We start from the raw sequence: 13,770 nt of genomic DNA, 5'->3' as shown, positions 1-13,770 counted from the left end.
TACAATAGCAGGAAGCAACTTGCAACATTTTCTACCACAGCAGGAAACAACTTGCAACATTTACAATAATAGGAAGCAACTTGCAACATCTTCTACAATAACAGGAAACAAATTACAGCATCTTCTACAATAACAGGAAGCAACAAATAGGTAAGCCAGTTTCCCACAACATATTCCCCTTTTTGTTTTTTAAAGCAACAAAGGCAGATTAGGTAGTTTCTTACTGCCTCCTACCCTGAAGGGCTCATTGCATGGTTATCATTTAAATAACAATGTCAAATCAGAGAACAGTGTTTTGTACATAATCCATAACTACAGCAGATTATACAAACTTCCAACTAGCAGATGATTTATTTCTCATGGGCTTAAGATTTCCTACCAGCAAGACTATATAGGCCAATACTTGATCAAAAATGACTTCATTTTTCCCAGTTTGCATAGTTTGAGACATAGACACTGACAAATTATTGTTACTTCCTCATTTTGGGCTGTGGGGCAGCTGGAAGTTTATCACATAATTTCAATGCCTTTATCGGTCCTGCTCTTAGCATTTTCACTGGACCTGGGGCAACAACTCAGTGTTGAATTAGCTTAGTTCATCATTGTGAGGACTCATTTTCCTGGCAGAAAACAATAGCTGGTTTGTTATAAGAGTCCCAATGTAGTCTCTGTAGCAGTGAAAGCATATCTTGCCCTTCTAAGAGCAGGAGGGGACTGATGTCACAGTCATTGAAGTGAGTATGAAGGACATTCATGGGTGATGTCCACAAACTGCTGGTGAACAACAGGTAGCTGGAACCACTGGGCTAGGCACCACAAGGTCTGGCATTCATGATGTTCAGTCCTCCGATGGAGCCACTCTGCTTCTTCTTGGGTCTCAATTATATGGCTCTGGATCTTCATGAGGCATCTGCCTCAACAGTCCTGAGAAGGATGTTAGAGGAGTGGGCAGGGACATGACAGACATTTACCTATCACTGCTGGCAGGTGTCCCAGATGTTCTTCCACAGATCTCTCCCCCATAGAGGGTGATTCACAACAGTCCATTGTTTTTGTCTTGCTTTTAGTATTTGCAATCCACCCCTGGATAGGGATGGGAGTCTTCAGAGTAACCGGGCACTATTGGGTTAAGCCTTTCACTTTCAGCAGTGCTTCCTATGCTGCACACAACTGCTTTTTTATTTTATACTTATTGCCTCTTCCCACAATTATAACTAAAGTCTGAGGGGTACTCAATTAGAATGTTGCTTTTGCCACAAATCCCACCTTAAGCCAATATTGGTGCTGGCTATATCCAATTCCCAGGCTAAGTCAATATCCACCTTCTTCCTCTTTTTTTAAATTATTTTTTTAAAAGCAGCCTGTTGGAGGTCCTCCTACTCCCATGAAGGACCTTTCCTAATTAACACATCTCAGTGAGGGATAAAAGATATTTAGTATTCCAACAATATTACAAATTCTATTAACATGACAAAACATTTTACTTTATCACTTACAGCAGAGAGTATAGTTTTGTCTTACTCAACCAAAGAATATTTAATAATTTGATAGAGTAGCAGGGGCCTTACAGCTTGTCCCAATCATTTGCCTATTCCAGGCTCTTAAGATACCATTGTCTCTGATGTTCCTTAGTAGAGTCACTGCCACAGGTTTCTTCTGTGCAGCCTGATTCATTGTCATCAGGCCAGGGCAGAAAGCCTTGAAGAACTGCAAAAGTCCATTGTTGCCCTTTTCACATAGTTTTTGCATGTTTTGTATTCATTTAGGATTATTTTACTTTTATGAAACACATTATCTCATTGAATGCTATCACAATACTTTTACAACTTACTGTATGCATTTTATTAATCAAGACTTACAATTAGAGAGATCTCATTAACACTTTAAACTTAGGTAATAGTGTAAGCACTTATAATTAGTAGTAGTATTTTTAAATAGAACTTTTTAAGAAATTTTATTTATCAAATTATATCACTATCCAGAGGTGTCAAAATATACACTGACAATGAACAATCACAAAAGCCATTACAACATACACTGAAACAATTACCACACACACAATGACATTGAACAAACAGATAAGCACAAAAGCAATCTTTTCTTCCTTTTTTTTTTTTAATACTTAAGGTAAAGCCATTTTAGCCTGTAAACATTTTTTGTGTGTTTAAACACTTTTTGTAAGAATACTAGCAAAGCATAAATATGAGGCAAGGACTCAATCCTGATATAAGATATAACTGAGCTCTTGGTAAACTGTTCTTTGGCTTCTTGACTTTAGATTTTTAACTCAATGCCAGGTGGGAAGTGAATCTGCTCTGACCTTCAGAATGGGACCCAGCTATGCAGTTTTCAGTCACTCTCTCTGTCTGCATGGCTGTTTAATCATCCAAGTGGACCAAATAGTAACAGGGAGTGGAACACCTTGTACATGTAATTTTTCTCTTTCCCTACTCTTTCCCAGTCTTCTAATTTTAAGGTTCCTACTGCTGGGAACCATGAGCAATATTTTTCTATAATCCATAAAAGTTATAAAATATGAGACTTGCTGGTCTCAACTCCTCCTGCCTTGAGGAGTTGTTTGAGGAGACGGACAGATGGGGGATATTTTGTTTAACTGTCTCCATTTCCCACCATAACCCTGCTAGAATATCCAAGAATGTCCTTACTCACTGAGAACTTGGAAGGCCTTCTAAACCACTCAGCGCTCTTTGCCATGACAACACCTTTAATTTAGCTTGAAGTTCTTCTTCCCCTTGAATCCCTGTTTGGGCACCAGTAACTGAGACCAGCTCAGCAATAGGTCTGCATAAAGGGGAGTCAATTCATAACTAAAGAAATAAAAGGACAGAAAGAAAGACACAAGAAAGGAAACAAAAATGGGACCAGGGGGCTTCACAGCTTTTGAAACTGAGAGCCTCAACCCCAGTTTCCACATCATATTTATTTGAAAGCTAATGAGCAGCTGTTTGCTCCAGGAAGCAACTTTCAATATCATCTACAATAGCAGGAAACAACTTGCAACATTTTCTACAATAGGAGGAAGCAACTTGCAACATCTACAATAAGGTAATTTACAATAATAGGAAGCAACTTACAACATCTTCTACAGTAATAGGAAGCAACTTGCAACATCTTCTACAATAACAGGAAGCAACAAATAAGTAAGCCAGTTTCCTACAACAATATCCACCCTCCTAACTATCAATCTGTCTTCTATTTCACAAAGATATTAGAGTGTCTTGGATCATCTACTTACATTGATGACCCTTCCATTATTCTTCCATTATCAAAGAACCTCGCTATTTTCTGGGGGTCAAATTACTCTGATTATTTTCTCTCTCTTTGTTAAGGAGTATCATTTTGAAGAAAATTATGCCTCTTCTCCATTTTTTCTCACCCCAGCACATTATGTATATATTCAGGTTAAAGGATAAAAGAAAGTCCTTAAGGAAAAAGAAGCTACAATATAAAAATGTAAGTCCAATCAATTTATGTAGAAGAACTTAATAAAATAGAAACCTATATACTTAAGAATGGGAAAGTATCACCTCCCTTAATGCAGAAAATTTCTTTATAATATCCCAGAAGAATATTTAAGTCTTTGCTAGAACAATTCTAGCAGTAGGGTTTTCACTGTTTCATTAGGGAAGTTGTTTTATTGCTGGGCAGTTTTAAAATTGGAAAATTCCACCTGATATTTATTCATTTTTTTCCATATAGATTATGAGCTAAGTGTGAATCTAATCCTGTAGACCTTGTCTAGATTCTGAACAGTGGCTATTTCTCTGTTTGCATGCTTTCTACACCAGATGACTTGTCAGAAAATAGCCATGCAGAGCTAAGCATTCAAAATGTTCACATATAAAAAATACTTTTACTTGATATTTTGTAAAGAAGATAAAATGATTCATTGATAAATATTCAAACTCTAAAGTGAAAACCTGAACACATGATAAAATACAAATCTGAATTTCCTCTTAGTGCCTTGGACTGGAAGGATAATCCTGTTTGTTTGGTCTGGATCCTATATAGTGTGGTCTCCTTGGTTTTTGTCCTATTTCATGTACTCTCTAAATATATCTGCTTATTTTTAATGAAGTGTGCTAATCCACTCTTTTTGTCCTCACTGAAAGTTAATCATTTATAGGAAGTATTTTGTATTTAAGAATAGACTTGCTTTCCTCCTGTGTACCTGGAGAGAAGATGGTTGTGATTGTGTAGGGTTGCACATCAATCTGAATGTTGGACACTGTGAAGATGGAAGGGAATTTTTTTTTATTTCTCTCCCCTTCCCCCCTCCCCCAGTTGTCTGCTCTTTGCATCCATTTGCTGTGTGCTCTTCTGTGTCCACCTGTATTCTTGTCAGTGGCATCTGGAATCCATGTCTCTTTTTGTTGCATCATCTTGCTGTGTGCAGCACTCCGTGTGTGCAGCACCGTTCCTGGGCATGCTGCACTTTTTTCATGCTGGGCGGCTCTCCTTACAGGGTGCACTCCTTGCTCATGGGGCTCCCCTACATGGAGGACACCCCTGCATGGTACGGCACTCCTTGTGCACATCAGCACTGAGTGTGGGCCAGCTCATGACCTGGGTCAGGAGGCCCTGGGTTTGAGCCTTGGACCGCCCATGTGGTAGGCAGATGCCCTAGACATTGGGCCAAATCTGCTTCCCCTGGAAGGGAGATTTTTAAAAGGTTGTCTTTAAACCCCTTTTCAATGCAAATCCAATCCTACCTAGAGTTAGAGCTCAAAAAGTATAACTTATCACTTCAGTATGGGGACAATTCCTGAGTAACAATAGTGGCTTCTAAGTACCATTTGCTGAGGAAATTTTGTTTAAATTAGTTTTTATAGAGAACTGGAAAAAACACCAGTAGGCTTATAGCAGTGAAAAATAGCAAATAGTTTCTCGGTTGAAAGATATTTTGGGTGGTATAAATACAATTTTAATTTTGAATATTTTAATATATATACCATTGTTTTAGTTTCCTAGGCAGTTCAAGTAAATGTGATGAAATGGTTCAGCCTAAACAGTGGAATTTTATTCACTCATAATTATAGGGACAGGAAAATGTCCAAATCAAGGCTTCATTAAGATGATGCTTTCTCCCCAAAGACTGTGGCATTCTGGGGCTGACTGCTGGTGATACTTTGTTCCTCTTTTGCATGGCAAGGCATATGGTAGCCTCTTCTGGCCCCTTCTTTCTCTTCTGGGTTCCATTGATACAGCTTCTTGCTTACTGCAGCTTTCTCTCTGATATCCAAATTCATCCCACTTATAAAGAACCCCAGTAATAAGACTAAGATTCATTCTGATTGAGGTGGAACATACCTTAACTGAAATAGCCTTATCAAAAGATCCAAACTATGGTGCATGTACACCCCCAAGAATGGATTAGATTTAAGAACATGTTTTCTGGGGTACATAAAGCTCCAGACAACAACTATCCTGTATACCTTACAACCAAAGTTTCAACTACCATTTTTAAGAATCTGAATTTATATAAACTAAATGTATAAAACTACTAAACCTAGCCTTATCTTTAAGTAAAAGAGGCTCAAACATTTATTTAATATATGACAATGATACCAGCACTGGTTCTTTGCTTGCTTTTATATTTTCTAGGTCCTTACTAATTTTTAGTTACATATAATGAAAAGTAATACTTTGTCTACAGTTTGTAATATGTCCAGATAATCAGAAGCAAAGCTTCAAGGAATTTAGAACTACTATAAAGGTACAATATTTCTAAATATGGGTTTTATATAATTATACTAAAAAAGGCTGTAATATGATAAAAATAGATCAAGTGAATTTATATTTGACTCAGGACTAGATTGAATTTTACCAATAATAATACATGTAGCATTTTGATATGGTTATGAATTCCAAAAATAGCTATTGGATTATGTTTGTAATCTGGTCTGTACCTGGGTGTGATTAAGTTATGATTAGGGCTTTGATTGGGCCATGTCATTAGTGCAAAGGACAGAGTCGAGAGTTTTTGATGTTGGAGTTTTGATTGTGGAGTTTGATGCCAAAGTATTGAGTTGGAGCCCCAGGAAGTAAGCTCACAGAGGAAAGAGAAGTAAGCCCCAAGAAGAGAGGAATGCTGATCCCAGGAAGAAGCAAGCCCTGGGAAGAAAGGAACCTTGAACCCAGAAAGAAGCAAGAACCTGGGAGGAAGGAACCCAGGAAGCCTGCACCCTCACAGCCATCAGCAACCATCTTGCTCCAACATGTGAAAGTAGACTTTGGTGAGGAAAGTAACTTATGCTTTATGACCTGGTATCTGTAAGCTCCTACCCCAAATAAATATCCTTTATAAAAACCAACTAATTTCTGGTATTTTACATCAGAACCCCTTTGGCTGACTAATACAATATATATGATGTGTGTTCAAAGATTAGTTTAGGCTGTTTGTTTGGAAAGCAAATTCTTGCACTCATTTCAAAAATAGAAGAGCAACCAAAGGATTTACTACCTTTTACTCAGGTTAAGGGTGTTGATCTTGTATTTATTTGTTATTTGAGAAATATTACCAAATGATTTAGCAAAAAATTGTGAAAAATTGGAACAGGAGTTTCAGAACATTATAAAAGAATAATCTTTGTACTATTGGTGTCATTGACAAGGGGAAGATATATTTAAGATTAGGAAAGTAGAAAAATAAGCATTCAAGTATATTAAATTCAGAGAGAAGTTTCACTCAATACATCATAAACACATGAAACATCACCATGGAGACCAATTGAAAATGTGAGAAGTCAAAAGTACTGTCATACTTTCTAATGGAACAAAAGTAAAGGAAATAAGAAAATATAATAAAAGTTGATGATTTTTTTTATTAAGTATAGCCATGTTATTGTTTCTTTTCTTAATACAGATTATAAAATTAGTCTGTCTGTTGGTATAAAATATCTAATAACAATCCCAAGTTTGCATATGTAATTTTTAATTAACATTTTTCCTCACAAGAATTCTATTTTAAAATACCTTATTCTTGAATCTTTATTCTCCCATTATCTTTATCATTTATTTTGGTATGACTGCATAAAATTCTGAACTCTTTTAGAGTAAAATTTAAAGATTAGCAGTTTCACTTTTTGTGTTACTCTAATAGATCAATATATATTCAATTCTAGCTATGGAGACAATCTTTCACACAAAAATGTTGAAGCAAGTATCTTCCCTCATTTCCTAAACATGTGGGAAGCTGGTGCCCAAACAGAGTCACATCAGCTCCCCTGCATTAGTTTTTTTGTTTGCTTGTTGTTTGTTTTTAGGAGGCACTGGGAACTGAACCCAGGACTTCCAATGTGGGAAGCATGTGCTCAACTACTTGAGCAACATCCACTCCCCAGATATTAAATTTTAACGACTAAAAATTCAATATTTGCAGTTAAAGCATTCTGATATTTTTGGTAAAATGCAAATTCCACCTGATTGATAATATGCGCAGACATAATCAGCTATATCTTGTGGGGAGCCACCTGCTGTGAAATCTATTTACAGCCTCCAACAACATGGGAAGATTTCACAACTACCTCAGCCCTGCCCCTCCATTTCCTTCTTCTTCCTCCTTGTTTCTTTGTTCTCCCCTTCCCGCCACAACTGGTAACCACAGCAGCACGCATGTGCAAGGCGCGAAACTCTGCAGACCCGGCATGAACTTTGAGCCAATCCCCTCCTTGGACGTCTGCCACTAGCAAGACCAGCCCACCACCTGTGGACACATTCCCTCCCCTCAGTATAAATCCCCTTGTTCTACCCCCAATAAACGAGGCTTGATCAGAATCCTGTCTTGCCTCCATTCTTCTCGTACCCCTGCCCCCACTTCTTCCCACAGGTCCCTGGAATCCGCCCCTGCCGGTTCGGACAATATCCTGTTAATAGGATTCATTTTTTGAATTACTTTCCAAAAAGAATATTGATTAAGGGAAACTGTAACTTGGGTGAAATAACTTTGATTGGGTAGGTGGGATTAAGCATGTGGCAATGTAGCACAGAGTTTTTGCATATCTATAAATTAATACAATCTCTAGGCAGCAGGGAAGCAGAAAGGAAGGGTACGAACTCCTAACAAACTCTTAGGAATAGAGAATGGGTGAAAGAAATAGTAGAGACAGCAGAAGGAATATGGAGATAAGTTTTTAAATTTTACACCATAATCATTACATTTGACATGTCATTTTCAAATGTTTTATTATTTTAGTTCTATAAATTATTAAATGTTATATGAATTTTTGATAATAATATAGTATAAATAAGCTTATCAAAATTAAGGTTTAAAGGTTTTTAAATTAATACTTTTAAAAATTTACTAGAAAACCATGAAATAAATCTAATATATGTTCATTCACTCTATAATTTTTGAAAACTGACCTTGCTTAATCTGCTGTGCTTATATATAATTCACAATGTTCTACAGGGAAAAAGTAACATTTCTTTAGCACCCCATAATTAATTTTAAAGGTATTTTCATATGTTGGTCAGTTTAATCCTATGGCTTTTGAAACTTTGAACAGTACTCAGACTCTACACCTTTACTGAGAGAGAAATTTATTTAAGAAGATAACTTCAGTCAGAAAGAGAAAAGCAATATTGCATCTGAACATTTTAAAGAAAACTGCTTTTTTAATTATGAATTACTTAATTTGGAAAGAATATGGAGTACATATAATTGGAAGAGCCATGTACCTGTGGCATTTTCCATTTTTGTTGATAATATCTAGAGGGGAAAATATATTTGTAATAGATTACGGATTGATGGATTTAGATATCACTTTTTTTAGGAAAGAATGATGGCTCATTGAAATGCTTTTTAAATCATAGCATAGTTCAATACAAAGTACTTATACAGTCCATTATATAAGGTTTTACAAGTAGATGAAATCTGTAAGAGTTGCTTTTTAGGTAAGTTATGATATATATAGTTTTCATCTTCATATAAAATTGAAGATGTGTTCTTCTGGAAAATAATTTTAATGTTATCAAATTGGCTTGACAGTGCAGTATATCACAAATTACAAATTAGAAAAAATATAAATTGTATAACAAACTAGTATTTTCTGATTCAATATAACAGTTTTAAAAGTTATAACATATAGAAAGGTAACTAGAATTGCTAAATATTGGAATATAATTTTCTCCTGGTATATTTATTTAAATATAAGCAACACATAAAATAGTGCCAATCAAATAGCAAGGCACTTAACGTAAGTTGGCTAAATGAATGAATTTAAGATCAAACAGGAAAAAATATGTCTGCCTAATTGATCAACTCATGTTGGACTAAAATCAACTCACTTCTTGTACATACCCTTTCAAAGTTCTATCTTAAGCAACAGAAATCCAAACTGAGGCCAAAAAAAGTAAAAATTATTAAAAAGGATGATGAGGAAGAGGTAGCAGAAGGGAGAGGAGCAGGAGGAGAGAAAGAGCCCTTAGCATTTTACATTTACCTCTGGCATCTACCTTCCTCCTCTTAACCTGCAACCTCCATTCTCTCTCAGTGCATCTTTCACCAACTCCTACTCAAAGGATACAGAGATGCTACAATATCTCAAGCTTCTTTTCTTACCTCTAACAGTCCTTACTTCCACTCACTCTTAATGTTTTATCTTCCACTGTCTGTAACCTCCCTTACCTGCAAGGCTTCCGAGATGACTTTCTTCTGCCTCATTTTTCACAGCATTATGTCATCCCTCATATCCCATTGCCACCCTTCTGCCTCTTTTTTAAACTTGACCTCAATTTATACATTGTTTCCCTGCTGAAGCTTTCTATAACTCCCCAAATGCCAATTAGCATTCTCTGCTGTGTTGTCCTGTAGCAGTGTGTATCTCTGTCATTATAGAATGTGCCATCTTGCTTTTTTAATTACTTAGATTTAATCTCATTTCCTTCCAGGCTTAAGCATTTTGAGGACAGAGACTCTGGCATTCTTGTTATTTATTTTATCTCTGGGGTCTAACAGAATAGTTGACAAAATTGACATTCATGGTTGCTACATAATAAACATATGTAATAAATAAATTTTAATTTCTCCATCATAACCAAAAGGAAAGAGTGATCTGTACTCGTTTTCACTTCTTCATTTCCCATTCACTTCCACTCCTGTATTACTTACTAAAATTGCTTTTGCAAAAGTCACCAATATAGCCAAATTACAAACACCATAGCTACTTTTCATTTTTATTGATTTCTTTGTTTGCACTCCTTACCTTTACCCTGCATCTTACAACTCTTTCCAAAAGGTTTCTGGTTTACCATCTTCTTCAGGTTACTTTCTAAAGTCTGCAGTAACTCTTTTGTTGCTTCATTCATATGCTACTTAAAGACTGTGAAACCTAGAATTTTGTCCTTACTGTCTTTCCTTACTCTAGTTCCTTTCTGTGCAAAATTTCCTCCACCTTCACATTCATTTTTCTATTTGTAATATGCTATTTTATTTCAAATCTATACCCTATGCTCAGGCTCTGTGTTCTGTATTTGTTCTATAGATTCAGCTGTTATTTATACTTAAATGTTCCATATACACTATGTGTAAAACAAACTTCTTATCTTCTGACACAATTAACTTCTTACATAGTTCTACTCATGAAAGACACCAACAATGATCTAGTCCTTAACCTAGACATTGGGGAGTTATACAAGATAGTTCTTCCTTCTCCCTAGCATCTAATCATTCTAACACCTAAACATAGTTCAATTTTCCTCTCCTTGTCATCTCTGCTACCACTGCCTTAGTTTAGTGCTTTATCTTTTTTTCATGTAATCCTGATTTCTACCTTTACTTTCTCCATTTTTTTTCACCATGTTTCGAGTGATTTTTCAAAAATAAAATTCTGATTCTATACTGCTGCAATTTAAATTTTTTTACTGATTCCTAATAACTTCAGAACAAAAATCCAAACTCTTCTATATATCACAAAATGTCCTTCATTTTCCGAAGAGAGATATAGCACTTACTTGCTAAATTCTTCTTCTATTATAATATGGATCTCTAGACTCACTTCAAGTAGCACTTTTCTGAGATTTTTTTCACAATGAGTTCAGGAAAAAATTCCCAAGCTATGCCAATGTAGGTTCATTTTCAAAATTCTCTCATAGCAAGTATCACATGCATTTGTCCTTACTGGAATACTTTTCCATGTCCTCACTAGACATTGGAGAGCATGGAGCCAAGTCTCTCTTCTTGTAGCTCTAGAAACTTTTCAAAATGATGAGATTTTATTTCTATGGATTCTTTGGTGTTGGATACAGTGCCAAATTTGTCTAAAGCTTTCCCCACATTCAGGACATTTATAAGGTTTTTCTCCAGTGTGAATTCTCTGGTGTTTAATGAGTGTTGCACTCTGACTGAAGCTTTTCCCACAGACAGAACATCCATAAGGTTTCTCTCCAGTGTGGATTCTCTGGTGTTTAAAGAGGTCAGAGCAGTGTTTGAAGCTCTTCTCACATTCTTCACATTTATAGGATCTCTCCACTTTATGTATTCTCTGGTGTCTAAAAAGTTTGGAAATATGGCAGACTTCCCCACATTCATCATATTTACAGTATTTCTCTCCTGAGTGGTTTCTTAGATGCCAATTTAGATGGGAGCTCTGTCTGAAGCTTTCCCCACATTTAGGACACATATATAGCTTTTCATCTGTATGAGTCCTCTGGTGATTAGTAAGGCTGCACTCTGACTAAAGCTTTTCCCACATTCTTGACATTCATAGGGTTTTTCACGTCTGGATTCTCTGGTGTCTTAAGAGGTCTGAATGCTGTTTGAAACTCTTCTCACAGTCATCACACTTATAAGGTCTTTCTTCATGGAATCATCTCTGGGTCCCAAAAGGCCAGAGCTATGGACATTTTCCTCACTCTTTTTACAGTCTCCCTCTTTGAAGGAACTATTCTTGTTGAAATCTGACATGCTAGTGAATCCTTGATCTTCAGAATTTTCAACTTTCAACACAGAGGGATTTCTTTTCTGCATTTCTACTCTGTAATGCCTTGAGGGGGATTAGAATTGGGACGGCGGGTTAGATGGTTCAAGGAATTGTGGGGAGGGTTAAAGAAGAGTGTGTGAACATGGGAGATTGTCAGGTATGTGGTTGAAACTATAATGTTCAGAAAACATTAGGAAGCGTTACTGGTTTAAGGTGTTTGATGGGGGTCATCTGGCACAGGATGCACCTGGGGCAGGCTTTTAGGGAGTATGTCAGTGCTCATAATGTCATAATGTATTATATTACTGGGTGGAGAGAGACCAATACAATTAGCAGGAAGGTGTTATGCTTACATTTTGGGGAGGACTGATATTCTCAAAAAGAGGGAGGGTTGTCTCAAGAGCATTGGTAGCTCCAACTGTGGGAGGACAGACTAGTATGTCAAAACCTCGGCTTTGTCACAAGGGTCTGTGAATCTTGTCCTTCAAGCAGTGAAGCTTGGTTGTCACTGTGGGTTCTGAGGGGTGGGGAAGAGAGGAATAGAAAAGTTGGAAGAGGGGGAAACTGGGGGGCAATGGAAGTGTTCTGCATGAACCTGCAATGATGGATACAGGCCATGCTAAATATAACCAAAAATTTATGAAGATGTATAGCTTAAAATGTAAACCATAATGGAATCATTGTTGGTACCTATGTTTCAATATCTGTACATCAGTTGCAGCAAATGTAACATCCACATGTAAAAAGATCATTGCTAAGGAAGGGGGAAAAGGGTTTGATGCTGGGTATATAGGAGTTCCCTATATTCTATATGTGACTTCACTGTGACCAAAAATTTTTGAAGACATTAAAAAAAAGGATGTAGACACTGAGGAAGAAATGGAAGAAATTGCCTTACCATTCACTGTACATACAGGGCAACACCTATCACAGTGATGAAAGGTAAAACATAAAAAAAAATTTTATGATATTTTTCATTTTTAATACCCCAATTTATTTTTTACTTTATTTTAGTTTTTTAAATTATTATGTTAATTTTATTTATAATCTTTAAACCTATCATTACTATTTCATTTTCCTATTAATTGAATTTGGCAACATATTAGACTTCAATTCTGAAGAAGTTTTGGATCACAGAGGGGTTCAGCTATGGCAAGGGAGGAACACTAATGTGAAGTGTCATTGATAGGGGTTGCATGGGTGAGAAGGAGTTCTCCAGGGCATGCCTATAGGGTACATAGATATGTTCGGATGTTCATTGGGTATTGACATTGGGGTAGAGTTTCACACAACAACTGAGGGAGTGCTGAGTTCCTATTCTGGGAAACTATGCTGCACTCCCCAATGGAGCAGGAACAATCTTCCCAGTCAAAGGACAAAGTTTAGTGAAGAAGGATGGTCCAGTGATGGACCCTTGATACTTATGACTATGCTTGTGAGTCTGTGTGCTTGAAATTTCAACTAGGCTTAGAGATGTAGGGTGCCTAAGAGTTATCTCCTGAGAGCCTTCATGTTGCTCAAATGTGGCCACTCTATAAGCCAAACTTTTTTTTTAATTATTTATTTATTTTTAAAAATTCCATTAAAAAATATGAGGTCCCATTCAACCCCACCACCCCCACCTTCCACTCCCCCCACAGCAACACTCTCTCCCATCATCGTGACACATCCATTGCACCTGGTAAGTACATCTCTGAGCATCACTGCACCCCATAGTCAATGGTCCACATCATAGCCCACACTCTCCCACGTTCCATCCAGTGGGCCCTGGGGGGATCTACAATGTCCTGTAATTGTCCATGAAGCACCACCCAGGACATCTCCTCGT

The sequence above is a fragment of the Dasypus novemcinctus genome, chromosome 13 (assembly GCF_030445035.2).
Source record: "Dasypus novemcinctus isolate mDasNov1 chromosome 13, mDasNov1.1.hap2, whole genome shotgun sequence".
Classification (NCBI taxonomy): Eukaryota; Metazoa; Chordata; class Mammalia; order Cingulata; family Dasypodidae; genus Dasypus; species Dasypus novemcinctus.
This window is presented reverse-complemented; position numbering follows the sequence as displayed.